At 41.1% G+C, this 15,066-nt stretch overlaps 1 non-coding gene across 1 annotated transcript; it reads left to right on the top strand.

Moving 5' to 3' along the window:
- Positions 1-6,647: 6,647 nt before the first annotated feature.
- Positions 6,648-6,754, top strand: LOC148881156 (small nucleolar RNA R71). The gene has a single exon (XR_016106337.1). It is a non-coding gene; the product is annotated as a small nucleolar RNA R71 (small nucleolar RNA).
- The last annotated feature ends 8,312 nt before the right edge of the window (positions 6,755-15,066 follow it).

The following is a 15,066-nucleotide window of genomic DNA, read 5'->3' as shown; positions in this document are numbered from 1 at the left end:
ACTCGGGCATTATAGTACCAGGCTACATGTGGATGGTATGTCATAGTTTGGATATAAGATAAATCACAAACCTCCTCTACTGAATCTAGGTTGATTCGTAGCTCATCATTGTTTGTCTCTTCTTCGTACGCCTCTGTTTGCAAGGTTGACACCACTAGGCAGCTTGTTCACCCACAAACCCTTAGCTCGGAACAATTGAGCTTTAAGACCTTGCAAGATTGCTCTCTTGGTCACCTTGACCTAGCCATTTGCTTGTGGGTGAGCTATCGTGGTGAATTTCCACTAGATACCCATCTCGGTGCACCAGTTCTAGGACTTGATGTCTTCGAACTACTTCCCATCAGCACGCTCAAAGTTCGAAGTGACAAACGATGTTCTTCCAGAAGTAGTTCTGCATGTTCCAAGTTATGATGGATACCAACAGCTTGACCTCTACCTACTTAGCAAAATAACCTATCATGACGACCAAGAACCTTCTTTGCCCGGTTGTTGATGGAAAGGGATTGAGTATGTCAATCCCCCATTGTGCAAATGACCGCAGGCTAGTCAGGTATCTTAGGTCGGTCGTTGGCTGGTGAAGTATGATGGCATGCTACTGATACCTATCATACTCCTGCATGATCTGTATTGTGTCTGCCTTCATAGTGGGCCAATAGTGCCCTTGTTGTAGGGCTTTTCAAGCCAATGCCCTACCCCCCAAGTGTCCTTCGTAGAGAATTTCATTGATCTCTTGTAGCATGATGAACCTACAATTTATCTATATTTTATGAGGTTTTTGCATGAAATTTTATGCCGGTTTAATTAAATTTTGCCCTATTTTAGTTTGATTGCAAAAAAGATTTCAGGGGCAGCCAAATCAAGAAAAAGAAGGCAAAAGCAAGAAAAGAAAGCCCAAAATTTATCAAGTTCAGCCCAGCCCATCCATGAGAGCAAGGGAGTTTCATTCGGCCCAAGTAGTGCAAGCTAACTCTTTGGAAAACCCAAGGGAAGAAGCCTAGCAAGAAGGAAATTTCGGCCCAGCCCATTTTTAGCCCAAAGAACAGCCTAGAGTGTAGCCTACATGAGCTCAAAAGCAAACTAAGTTGCAGCCCAAATAGCAGCCCATAGGGAGCTAGGGGCGGCAACTCCTAGAAGTTTATTGAAGAGAAGGAGGGAGCACTCTAGAAGGTTCATGAGGGGTGTAATACACCCAATTCTAGGAGGGGGGAGAGGTGTTCAATTGCTTGAGAGGAAGGCTCTCCCACTCTTAGAGGTTCGGCCACTTTGAGAGAAGAGAAGAAAAGAAGGTTAGGCGCAAGGAAGAAAAAGAAGGGCTGAAGGAAGTTCAAGACAAGCAAGCTAGAAGAGAAGGTGAATTCGAAATTGGGGGTTTGTGATTCAAAGATCATTTGTAATAACTCAAGTGTAGTTTCATTTTTTTTTAATTTGAATTATGTTTCTTTGTTTTATTTTCTTTCTTCTTTCTCCTTCTTCCATTCTTCCTTGATGTATTTCAGCTTGTAAAATTTCAGTTCAGCAATCTAATTCTTTTTTATTCATTCGAATGGTCATGAATTGTACTTGGAGTTTCTTGAATAAGGGTGTTTTTGTAGATTAATTCGGCCAACTAACCTTCAAAACTCAGATCTGAATTCTCATATCTGAGATTGCAAGATTTGAATTGCTTGAAAGAGAATTCAGATCTGCAATTTTCAGATTGACTGAATGGATCTAAAGCTTGGAATTCCTAGAGTGCTTGAGAGAGACTCTAGGAATTCAGATCTACTATTCAAGAACTGAATTGGATGCAAGATTAGAGATAACTTGCACAATTCAGTTGGTGATCAATTCGGTTTTGACTTGATGCCTTAGAAGTGTTTGAAGAAATGCATGCATGGGGATTAGATTCTTGTTAGAGATAGAAGAATTGTCACTCATGCATAGGATGAACATGTGCTTGAGAGAGGTTGTTCATGACCTTGGGGTTTCATCAAACCAAGGCTCAATTATGATTTATTCGAATGATTCAACTTGATAGATTGCTGAATTATGAGATTGAAATTTACTGCTTACTCTTCTAACCTGATTTGAAGGCAATTGGACCAATGATTTAGATAGATTTTAATTTAGTATTTTTAGCTTTCATTAAAGTTTTGATTTAATTGTTAATCAGATAAGAAGTACTCAATTTAGTATTGATACTTGTTTCCTAAATCCTCGTGGGAACGGTACTTCACTCACTACTTTATTACTTGAACAGCTAGTGCATTTGCTAGTGTCACAATGAGCCACACATCAAGTTTTTGGCGCCGTTGCCGGGGATTTAGAGAAGCAATATTAGGAAACATTGAGCATTCTTAATCTAGTCTCATTCAGCATTGTATTCATAGTTGGTTTAATTTGCTTAATTTTACATTTCAGCTTTGATTGCAACTGTTGTACTACTGTAGTTATGTTTCTTCTTTCTTAAGTAGATTATTTTCTTTTTCTGGTTTCAGTTTCATTTTAATAAAGGTATATTTCATTTCCTTTCAATCTTGGTGTTGTTACATTCAAAAAGAAAAAAAAAAGAAAAAAATTCACAAAAACATGAGTGTTGCAGATCTGAGTTGCATTCGGCACTCAGATCAGCAGAATTCAGATCTGCAGCACTCAGCCGAAAAGAATTGCTTGTGTTTCAGACTTTTATTTCTTTTTCCATTACAAAAAGAAAAAAAATATATAAAATGAAAAAAAAAAGAGATCTTTTGAACAACAAGAGGAGCAATTGAGAATTCGGATCAGAACTCAGATCTGAGTTCAGATATGAGTTCTGCTATTGCAGATCTGCAATAGTTCAGATCTGAGTTCCTCTGAACTCAGACCTGAACTGATGCAATTTTGAGGGGAATTGGGAGTCATCACCACCCCAATTCACCCTAGGGCACTTCTGCTATTCTCCAAAAACAATTTGGTAGCAATAACTGAAGGTAAGGCAATTGAGAATTCAGATCCGAACTCAGACTTGAGTTCAGGCTTGAATTCTACTATTGCAGAACTGCTCAGTTCAGATGAACTCAGACCTGAACTGATACAAGTTTAAGGTGAATTGGGTGCCATCATCACCCCAATTCACCCTATGATACATCCAACATACCCCAAAGGTAATTGGATAGAAAAGAATGAGAAAGAAAATTCAGATCTGAACTGATACAGATCTGAACTGTAGTTGAGGACTGAACTGATACAGAGCACATTTTGGATTTTGGGTGAACTGAACATTTGCTGTATCCACTTGTAACCGAGCTACATTAGCTAAGGAGGTGTATGTTTGGAGTGAATAATTGTGATGCCTCAGTTATTTAATAAAAAAATAGCACTTTCCAAGTATTTCTATTAGCATTCAGATCTGTAGCAGGGCTGCTATAGTACAACAGTTAGCAGACCTGATTTCAGATTTCTACAAAAGTTGTGTGGACCGAATAGTTTGCAATACCAAACATTGCAGACCCGATTTTCAGGTCTTAGCAAGTGTTTGATATGCATCAACTATACAGGTTTGGGCTTCAATTGTAGAGCTTAAAATCCTTAAACCAAGCCTAACTCAGGACTGGTTTTAGTTTATTTCAGGTCCTTTTAATTTATTTTTCATATCAGATCTGATATCAACCCTAAAGCTTCACAGATTTGATTTCAACCTTAATGGATGTATATTGTAGTGTATACCAATGAGTGTGTATGAGATATACAACTCAGATCTGAATTATTATTTTGTTAATTTTCTCTAGACTAACAATACCAAAGACTTGCAGATCTGAACTCAACTAAATTGGATCTGAATTCAGATGTTGCAATCGATGGATGTAGATAAAGGAACCTTGAATAAGATGTTGATCTGCTTTTAGTTAGCAGTATTTATTTGTTTTAGGAACTGAATTCAAATCAAACTACAGAAGATCTTTGAATCACAAACTCTCAATTCGAACTCACCTTCTTCTTCTAGCTTGCTTGTCTTGAACTTCCTTCAGCCCTTCTTCTTCTTCTTCCTTGCGCCTAGCCTTCTTCTCTTCTCTTCTCTCAAGGTGGCCGAACCTCTAAGAGTGGGAGAGCTTTCCTCTCAAGCAATTGAACAACTTTCTCCCCTCCTAGAGGCCTCCTTATATAGTTTTTCAAGGGGGCTCTTGCCCCTTCTTGAAGCCTCTAGAATGGGGTGTATTACACCCCTCATGAACCTTCTAGAGTGCTCCCTCCTCTTCAAGAAACTCCTAGAAGTTGCCGCCCCTAGCTCCCTTTGGGCTGCTATTTGGGCTACAACTTAGCTTGCTTTTGAGCTCATGTGGGCTACACTCTAGGCTGTTATTTGGGCTAAAAATGGGCCTTCCTTGCTGGGCCGAATTCTCCTCATAGCTAGGCTTTATTTTCTGGGGTTTTCTCAAGGAATTCACTTGCTCTTTTTGGGCCGAAGTGCTCTCTCTTGCTTCCACGACCGAGCTGGACTGAAATTGGTCTTTTTGAACCTTCTTTTCTTGCCTTTTTCCTTCCTTCTCTTGGATTGATTATCCCTGAACTTATTCTTAGCATTAAGCTAAATTAAGGCAAAAATTAATAAAACCGGCATAAAAATCCATGCTAAAGTCCTCAAAAATTATAGATAAATTGTAAGTTCATCAAATACCCCCACACTTAAGCTTTTGCTTGTCCTCAAGCAAAGACATCAGCCATAAACTTAACATTCCCCCCTTCTGTTCTCACCATTTACCTGGTGAACTTTTTTAGATAGAAATGCATTGAGTAGTCGGGGAACTTTTGTAAGTGCTCAACTCTTATTCTTGTAAATTACCATTTAAGATATGTATCAAATCCGAGGAAAGGAGAATATGAATTTCATCATAGTCTAGCCTTCACTCCTAATTCATATATAAATCAGCTCCTTAATTGTCAAGGTTAATAATCAAATTTCACTAAGTTTCACATCTGTAACTAAATCTCTATGAGAGTTCAACTTTAGAGTGCCCCTTTGAACCTCGGTTGTCACCACAATTACTTATTTCTAAGGGTGAGTGCATTTTATGCTCCATCTCACCTTTTTTTTTTTTTTTTTTTTTTTTTCTTTTTTTTCTTTTCGGTGTGAGTGCATTTTATGCTCCATCTCACACTTTTCTCTCTCTCTTTTTTTTTTTTTTTTTTTTTTTTTTTTTTGGTGTGAGTGCATCTTATGCTCCATCTCACACTGGTCACTTGTTTGAGGTAGGTAAATAGGACTCATGTTCTAAGCTGCTAGTTTTACTATTCAGCTCAGAATAGCGGAGTCAATTTGGGCTTTTGTCCTTCTTTGCAATTATTGAACCTCAAGAATTAGCACTTCAGATGTGCACTAGCTCTCTTGACCATTAACAATGAAATCAAGGGCTTCCATACACATGAAGGAAGTTAGGGCTAGTCATGCTGAAAGGCATATTCAGCTCCCCTTTTCTCCTGCATAAATCAAATTGGGTCATTCACAAGAATAAAAACTTAACAAGTACATCAGTCTCCCTCAACTCATTGAATTCCTTCTTAAAAAATCATCAAATAAATAGTAATGAACTTGAGGGGTTCCAGTCTTTTTTTTTTTTTTTTTTTTTTTGGTTATGTCATTGCCTGCATATGTGTGTTGGGGTGCATGGTTTCAGCCCCCATACCCTAGCCTCGGGTTCACTCCCCCACACTTAAGATGAACATTGTCCTCAATGTTCGTAGTGTTAGGCAGTAACAATAAAACTAGCAAGAGCATCATCAAGTAATAGGAGGTATTTAGAGGACTTCCCTGAAGATCATTCTTAAATTCTGCAATATGTTGTCGGTGGAAAACTTCTTCTGCTAGAAATCACTTGCAAACTAGAAGAGGAGATCAGTATCTTTATTCAATTAAATTCTAAGAAAAACTAACTAAACTTAAATGCTATGAAAAATAAAAACAAAAAGCAAGTAAGACAGTTTATGACTAAGTATCTGAATTGGGAATTCTCCCAACAGCCTCTTGTTCCCTTGGGTTTACCATGGTGTTACTAGGTAAGGTACCCGGAGCCCTTTCTGAAATCATCTGTGCAAGCTGCCCAACCTGAGTTTCCAAGTTCCTTATCGATGTTTCGTTTTTCTGAAATCTATTTTCCGCACTAGCTATGAACTTGGTCATCAGCTCCTCCAAGTTAGATTTCGGTTCCGGCTGATAGAAGTTTTGGTGGAAAGGCTTAGGTGCATGCTGATTCAGGTGGCCTCTCCATCCGGGGTTATGGGCATGATGGTACTGATTTCCTGGCTGTCTTGTAAAGTTGCCAACAAAGTCTACTTGTTCTGTGGACTGAAAAGTCTGACTGCCAACTTGGAATTCAGTGCTATCATGGCCTCCCCCACACTTATCATACTGTATATGCATAGCTGCCATCTGCATCTCATCAATTTTTTTGCTAAGTGCTCCTATTTGTGCAGAGAGAGCTGTGTATGTATCCACATTATGAAGGCCATGCTGCTTTCTAACTGGTGTCCTTTCTGAATGCCATTGGTAGTTATTGGCTGCCATCTCCTCAATGAGTGCATGGGCAACCTCGGGAGTCTTATTGTTTATGGAGCCCCCAGCTGCTGCATCTAAGATGGTCTTGTTTGAATCGGTCAGACCATTATAAAATGTTTGCACCTGCAGCCAAATCGGAAGGCCATGGTGAGGAACCCTCCTTAGTAGCTCCTTGTAACGTTCCCAGGACTCATAGAGAGATTCCCCCTCTTGCTGGAAAAAAGTAGTGATGTCATTCCTCATTTTAGCAGTTTTAGAAGGGGGAAAATATTTAGAGAGAAAACGGCTGGCCATTTCGTCCCATGTGGCTATAGATCCTGCCGGTAATGAGTTCAACCAAGCTTTGGCTTTATCCTTCAAAGAAAATGGGAATAACCTCAGCCGGATGGCATCATCACTTACCCCATTGTGTTTGAAGGTGTCATAGATTTCCAAGAAGTTAGCAATATGGGTATTCGGATCCTCATGGGCCATACCACAAAACTGAACCGTATTTTGTATCATTTGGATTATGGCCGGTTTAATTTCGAAGTTATTGGCAGCAATAGTTGGCCTGATAATGCTGGAGACAGTCCCGGTGAGGGTAGGCTTGGCATAATCCATCATAGTTCTTTGTTCAGCCATTTCTTGTGCTTCTTGTCTGACTTGCTTAGCAACTCTCAAACGGACACGGAGAGTCCGTTCAATCTCCGGGTCGTAAAGGATCTCTTCCAGTTCAGGTCTGCTTGTCATAAACTGTAAAGGTCAAAGCAATAAAAAGGCCAATATTCACAAAAGAAAATAAATAACTAATCCTATTACAACTGAAAATGTAAAGTGAAGTATTGGAATATACAAACCTACATCCTAAAATAAATAAATGCAGCTAACTAAAAGCATATCAACATTTTATTCAATATACAGAATTCAGTAGCAATTTACAAACAGGTCTGAATTCAGTAATCTCTGAGTAGAACAACAGTTTACAAATTCCTCTTCTTTATATTGCTGAAATCAGGGACGGGATTTAATTACACAGATCTAAACTGCTGAGAGCTGAAATCTCAGTAGCTACTGAGAACAGTAATATACAGTTATGAAATCTTAGCAGCTACTGAGGACAGCCAAGTGCGGATCAACAGTGATTGTGTTCAGGTCTGAGTTTCATATTAAAAGGCTCTTCTGTGCTACTGAAGGTCAATACACTAAACTGAAGTCAATGTACAAAGGATTGATAGCAATTCAGACATCAGTTCTACACAAAATTGAGATCAGCTCTGAAATCTCAGAAGCCACTGAGAACAACAATAAATATAATAGCAGCTGCTGATAACAGTACAGTTGTGCTCAGGTCTGATTTCCATATTGGAAGGCTACTAAATATCAGATCTGAGCCCACTGTTTTGATGAGCTATGCATCACCAAACACCAGATGGAGTAGCCATACTAAAACTGAGCAATTCAGTAGGATAACCTACTGATATTAGCAATGAAACATGCTGTATACAGATCTGCACAAAACCGAAATCAATCAGTAGAAAAAAAATAATCTGAAATCAGACCTGTATTCACCATGGTGTGGATGCTGGGATCTTATTTTCTTTTTCTTTTCTTTTTCTATTTTTCTTTTCTTTCCTTTTTTTTTTTTTTTAAAGGAAGAAAACTAAAACAAAATACAGCAATGCAACCAAAATCTTTTTGGATGAGTGCAGGTCTGATTGATGAATGCAATTCAGATCTGAACTCATTGTGAGATTTATTTATTTATTTATTTGTATTTTTTTTTTTTAGAACCAAAAGAAGAAGAGAAATTTGATTTGCATAAGCTACATTAAAACTGAAACTAAGGATGGAACAATCAAGTATCAAGAGAAGAAACATGGCTCCATCAATGTAGCCCTTGATGGATTATACACTTATTGGAATGTAGTACACACGGCTGCACACACCCATTCAGATCTGTTAGACTTTCTATTCATGCACAGCTGAAATCAGAGCTATCTATCTTGAAAAAAAATTTCAAAGATCTGCCTAGGACAATTCACAATGCCAATTTAGTAATGTTAATTGTAATACAAACCTGTTCAAAACCTGCCCTGGTTCAGTCTTGCTGTAGCAGGTCTGCTATAGTAGCCCTGCGGTAGGTCTGAACTCTAATAGAAAAATGGTGTGGAAGTGCCACTTTTCATGAAATCTCTTGAGGCATAAAAAAATTCTCAGATTAAATATACTTTTCTTCAACCAAATCAGCTTAGATAGATCGGAGTACAAGTTATTTAATACAGCAAAGTATGCCCTGTATCCTGCTCTGTTCACAACCCCAGTTCAGATCTAGGTGGTTGCAGATCCGAATTTCTTCAACCATGACTATCCAATTGTTTTTGGGAGATAGCAGATTTTTTGTAGGGTGTATTGGGGTGACGATAACCCCCAATTATCCTTTAAATTTACATCAGTTCAGGTCTGAGTTCAAGAGAACTCAGATCTGAACTGTTGCAGATCTGCTACAGCAGAACTCAGATCTGAGTTCTGATCCGAATACTTGGTTTCCATGGTTCTTTCTCTCTCTCTCTTTTTTTTTCACCATCTAAATATATATTTTTTTTCTTTTTGCAACGAAAGAAAAGAATAATAAAGGGCTGAGAACAGATTTTTTTTTTTCTGAGTATTGCAGTTCTGCTATAGCAGAGTTCAGGTCTGAACTCAAGTCTGAGTTCGGATCTGAAATCTCAATTGCCTTACCTTCAGTTATTGCTACCAAATTGTTTTTGGGGAATAGCAGAAGTGCCCTAGGGTGAATTGGGGTGGTGATGACACCCAATTCCCCTCAAAATTTCATCAGTTCAGGTCTGAGTTCAGAGGAACTCAGATCTGAACTGTTGCAAATCTGCAATAGCAGAATTCAGATCTGAACTCAGATCTGAGTTCTGATCCGAATTCTCAATTGCTCCTCTGGTTGTTCAAAAGATCTCCCCCTTTTTTTTTATTTGTTTTTTTTTTTCTTTTTGTAATGAAAGAAAAGAATAATAAAATCTGAAACACAAGCAACTCTTTTCGGCTGAGTGCTGCAGATCTGAAATCTGCTGATCTGAGTGCCGAATGCAACTCAGATCTGCAACACTCATCTTTATGTGAATTTTTTTCCTTTTTTTTTTCATTTTGAAGGGAACAACACCAAGATTGAATAGAAATCAAATATGCCTTTATTAAAATGAAACTGAAACCAAAAAAAAGAAAGTAATCTACTTAAGAAAGAAGAAACATAACTACAGTAGTACAGCAGTTGCAGTCCAAGCTGAAATGAAAAAGTTAGCAAATTAACCCAACTATGAATGCAATGCTGAATGAGATCAGATTAAGAATGCTCAATGTTTCCTAATATTGCTTCTATAAATCCCCGGCAACGGCGCCAAAAACTTGATGTGTTGCTCATTGTGACACTAGCAAGTGCACTAGCCGTTCAAGTAATAAAGTAGTGAGTGAAGTATCGTTCCCACGAGGATTTAGGAAACAATTACCAATACTAAATTGAACATTTCTTATCTGATCAACAAATAAATCAAAACTCTAATGAAAGCTAAGAAATCCTAAATTAAAATCTATCTAAATCATTGGTCCAATTGCCTTCAATTCAGGTTAGAAGAGTAAGCAGTAAATGTCAATCTCAGAATTCAGCAATCTATCAATTTGGATCATTCGAATGAATCATGATTGAGCCTTGGTTTGGTGAAACCCCAAGGTCATGAACAGCCTCTCTCAAGCGCATGTTCATCCTATGCATGAGTGACGGTTCTTCTATCTCTAGCAAGAATCTAATCCCCATGCATGCATTTCTTCAAACACTTCTAAGGCATCAATTCAAATCTGAATTGATCACCAACTGAATTGTGCAAGTTATCTCTAACCTTGCACTCAATTCAGTTCTTGAATAGTAGATCTGAATTCCTAGAGTCTCTCTCAAGCACTCTAGGAATTCCAAGCTGTAGATTAATTCGCCCAATCTGAAAATTGCAGATCTGAATTCTCTTTCAAGCAATTCAGATCTTGCAATCTCAGATCTGAGAATTCAGATCTGAGTTTTGAAGGTTAGTTGGCCGAATTAATCTACAATCACACCCTTATTCAAGAAACTTCAAATACAATGCATGACCATTTGAATGAATCAAAAAGAATTAGATTGCTGAACTGAAATTTTACAAGCTGAAATACATCAAGGAAGAATGGAAACAAGGAGAAAGAAGAAAGAACATATAACTAAGAAACTGAATTCAAATCAAAAGAGAATGAAACTACAAATGATTTATTACAGAAGATCTTTGAATCACAAACTCTCAATTCGAACTCACCTTCTTCTTCTAGCTTGCTTGTCTTGAACTTCCTTCAGCCCTTCTTCTTCTTCTTCCTTGCGCCTAGCCTTCTTCTCTTCTCTTCTCTCAAGGTGGCCGAACCTCTAAGAGTGGGAGAGCTTTCCTCTCAAGCAATTGAACAACTTTCTCCCCTCCTAGAGGCCTCCTTATATAGTTTTTCAAGGGGGCTCTTGCCCCTTCTTGAAGCCTCTAGAATGGGGTGTATTACACCCCTCATGAACCTTCTAGAGTGCTCCCTCCTCTTCAAGAAACTCCTAGAAGTTGCCGCCCCTAGCTCCCTTTGGGCTGCTATTTGGGCTACAACTTAGCTTGCTTTTGAGCTCATGTGGGCTACACTCTAGGCTGTTATTTGGGCTAAAAATGGGCCTTCCTTGCTGGGCCGAATTCTCCTCATAGCTAGGCTTTATTTTCTGGGGTTTTCTCAAGGAATTCACTTGCTCTTTTTGGGCCGAAGTGCTCTCTCTTGCTTCCACGACCGGGCTGGACTGAAATTGGTCTTTTTGAATCTTCTTTTCTTGCCTTTTTCCTTCCTTCTCTTGGATTGATTATCCCTGAACCTATTCTTAGCATTAAGCTAAATTAAGGCAAAAATTAATAAAACCGGCATAAAAATACATGCTAAAGTCCTCAAAAATTATAGATAAATTGTAAGTTCATCACAAAGACTTGTAAATAAGTTGTTTGTGCCATTAGTTGGCAGAAAGTAGAATGCTATGTAGACGCCATGGTCATCAAAACTCAATTTTCACATGAATTAATACAAGACTTGCATTCTGTTTTTGAAAATTTGCGTAAGTTTAATATGAGACTGAACCCAAACAAGTGTGTTTTCGGTGTGACCTTGGGCAAGTTCCTAGGATACATAATTAACCGGCGCCGCATTGAGGCCAACCTGGATAAGATTAAGGCCATCTTAGATATGAGACCACCCCGGAAGTTGAAGGAGGTTCAGAGGTTGAATGGCCGCATAGCCGCCCTGAGCCGCTTCATGTCCAAATCGATGGACTGTTGTCTATGGTTCTTTAAGGAAATCAAGGGCAAAGGGTTTGAATGGACACACGATTGTCAGCTCACGTTTGATGAGCTCAAGAAATACCTCGCTAGCGTGCTGGTCTTAACTCGACCCAAGGAGGGTGACATTTTAGAACTGTACCTCTTTGCAAGAGACGAAGTGGTTAGTTCAATACTAATAAAGGAAGTAGATCAGGTTCAACGACCCATCTATTATGTTAGTAAAGTATTGCAGGGAGCATAGACGAGATACCCAGAGATAGAAAAACTGGCATACGCACTAGTAATTGCAGCTCGGAAGCTCTGCCTGTACTTCCAAATTAGCCAGTCACACTTTATCAGTAATTGCAGTAATTGCAGCTCGGAAGCTCCACCTCTACTTAGCCAAAGTCAGAGAGGCCCTGCTCAATTTCCAATCACACTTTATCAGGCAAATCCCAAGGTCAGGGAATGCTGACGCCAACGCTTTTTCTAGATTAGCCAGCGTCAGCGACATCACCAAGAGAACCGTGTACGTAGAGGACTTGCCTTAGCCTAGCATTTTCGCGGGGGGGCAGAGGAGGTCGCTCCCGTTGTTCAAGCAGAGCCGAGCTGGATTGACCCACTCGCGAGCTTCTTGCTACACGGGACCCTCCCTACAGATCGCAATGCAAGAAGGGTGCAGCACCAGGCAACCAAATACGTCATGATAGACGAACGGCTATATCGGAGATTTTACACACTCCCCTACCTGCGTTACTTGCGACCTACCAAAGCCGAGCTCGTACTCCGCAACACTCATGAGGGCTTGCACGGCGGACACTTGGGGGGCAGGGCCCTTGCCCAGAAGGCACTTCGACAGGGGTATTATTGGCCAACAATGAAGGTAGATGCTATTAAGCTCGTTAGAAAATGTGACAAATGCTAGAGGCATGCCAATATTCACCACCAACCCACTGCCAACCTCAAGTATCTCACCAGCCCGTGGCCCTTCGCACAGTGGGGCATTGATCTACTCGGGCCAATCCCGCCAGCAACGGGTGGGAGGAAGTTCTTAGTTGTAGTAGTGGACTACTTCACCAAGTAGGTAGAAGCTGAACCCCTTATAACGATCACAGACCGGAACGTCCAAAACTTCTTTTGGAAGAACATCGTATGCCGCTTTGGGTTACCTCGGGTATTGATTTCTGACAACGGCAAGCAGTTTGAGGACATCAAATGACATGGGAATCCGATAGAATTTTACTTCAATTGCACACCCTCAAGTAAACGGTCAGGCATAAGTCACGAACAGAGCCATCCTCCGCGGACTGAAGGCGCGGCTAGACCGAGCTAAAGGATTATGGGCAGATGAGCTACCCAGTGTTCTATGGGCCTACCATACCACGGAGAAGACCGCCATGGGAGAAACACCCTTCAACCTCACCTACGGCACCGAAGCAGTCATCCCCACAGAGATCAAAGTCCCTATGCTACGACTAGAAGTATACAGTGATCAGACAAACGAAGATGAGCTATGTACCAACCTCGATCTACTCGACGAAGTAAGGGACCTCGCGTACATCAGGACCGCAGCCTACTAGCAGAGAGTAGCTCGGTACTATAACGCCAGGGTCAAGAAGCGGAACCTCCGCATTGGCGACCTGATCTTTCATAAAGTTATGGTACTTGAGCCCGCCGCTGGCAAGCTCGGGTCCAACTGAGAAGGTCCTTACTGAGTAAAATGAGTGCTCAGGGAAGGAACGTACAAGCTCGAGACCCTCGAAGGGAAACAAGTGCCTCAGGCATGGAATATTGTCAACTTAAGACAATACTATCTGTAAGAACCGAGTAGGCCTAGTTGCCTCATCGGCATTGGCTAAGTGCTTGCAATGCCTAAGGCATAGGCATTTCGGCCGGAACCCTGCGACGGATAGCCCGCCTTGGCATGCAACAAGTTAAACCTGTAAGGGACAACCGATGTCAACTTGACCCAGGTGCAAACAGGTCAGGCATGTACCCTACTTTGTCACTCACCTTGATGTACACAAGACTACCTTTACTAAGTGTTGGAATGCAGTTCGGGACCACAATAGTTGAGGAACCCACACTTCGGGTAATCAGCCTAGTAAGATGACCACTTCGGCAAGTAAAAGAAAGTTGCACAAGTGTTTGGCCAAAAATGTTTCTTCATTACATAAGCTCCATTACATAAATTTCATTACCTAAATATGTTCAGTACAAAAGAGAGGGAAATTGAGCTCGCAGTCCTAGAATACAAGGAGCGCCTGACTACTTGGGAGGCTCATCAGCCTTACTCGGGGCTTCTTCAGGGGTCTCCTCAGAAGAATCAGTCAGATCGGTGGCGTCAGCCTCCCCGTTGCTGCCATCATCTTCAGAGTCTGGTTCATACATGGCCTGGCGTGCCATGTCATTCGTGATGTTGAAAGAAGTGATGGACCTTGTCCTGACCAACTCGGAGCCCATTCACCTCGGCCTTCAGTCTGTCTCGTTCTCGGGCCAGCTCCTCCCTCTCTAGTGCCAGGGTGTCATTCAGACCTCTATGGGCAGTGGCAACACTCTCAAACTGATGGACCTTGTCCTGTGCTGCCTTCAGCTCGGCATGAGCTACGTGGAACGACTCCTCGGCAGCCAAAGCGTGCCTCGGGTATGTATCAGATTGTAGAGTCAAAGTGTGAACGGCAATGTTCGCCTGGTAGAAAGAGACTGATCATCAAAAAAAGAAAAAAAAAGAAAAAAAAAGAAAAAAAGGGGGGGATAGAGTGTTGGCTCACTGAATACGAACTGACCACCATGATGTGGGTTGTAGCGCGACCCCCGAGTTGACCTAGGGAGAGTTCTGCCCAACTCACGACTTTTGCATTGATGACGCCCCTCTTACTTCGGTTGAGGCTGACCTCGGGATCCAAGATGGACTCCTCCTCTTTAGTCCTTGAGCTGGACACTGCCGTGTCTACAGCATGCTGAGCCGACTCCTCCGTAGCCTCAGCAACCGCCCCAGCAGAGCTCGGAGCCACAGCGGCAGCCCCGGCTGGCTCGTTCTCCAGCCCCCCCCCCCCGCAGCCTCAAGTCTTTGGGGTGGAAAATCACCCTTTAGATCTATCGCCGGAGGGGCATTGTTGAGCTCAGTCTCAGGGGCTGGAGCCCGGGAATGATCAGGTTCAAGGGAGGGATCTCTCAGTGACCCCACACGAACCTTTTTGGCAGTCTTCTTGGCAATCC

Source organism: Nelumbo lutea, chromosome 1, assembly GCF_056320005.1.
Source record: "Nelumbo lutea isolate HS-2025 chromosome 1, American lotus-T2T, whole genome shotgun sequence".
Classification (NCBI taxonomy): domain Eukaryota; kingdom Viridiplantae; phylum Streptophyta; class Magnoliopsida; order Proteales; family Nelumbonaceae; genus Nelumbo; species Nelumbo lutea.
This window is presented reverse-complemented; position numbering and strand designations above follow the sequence as displayed.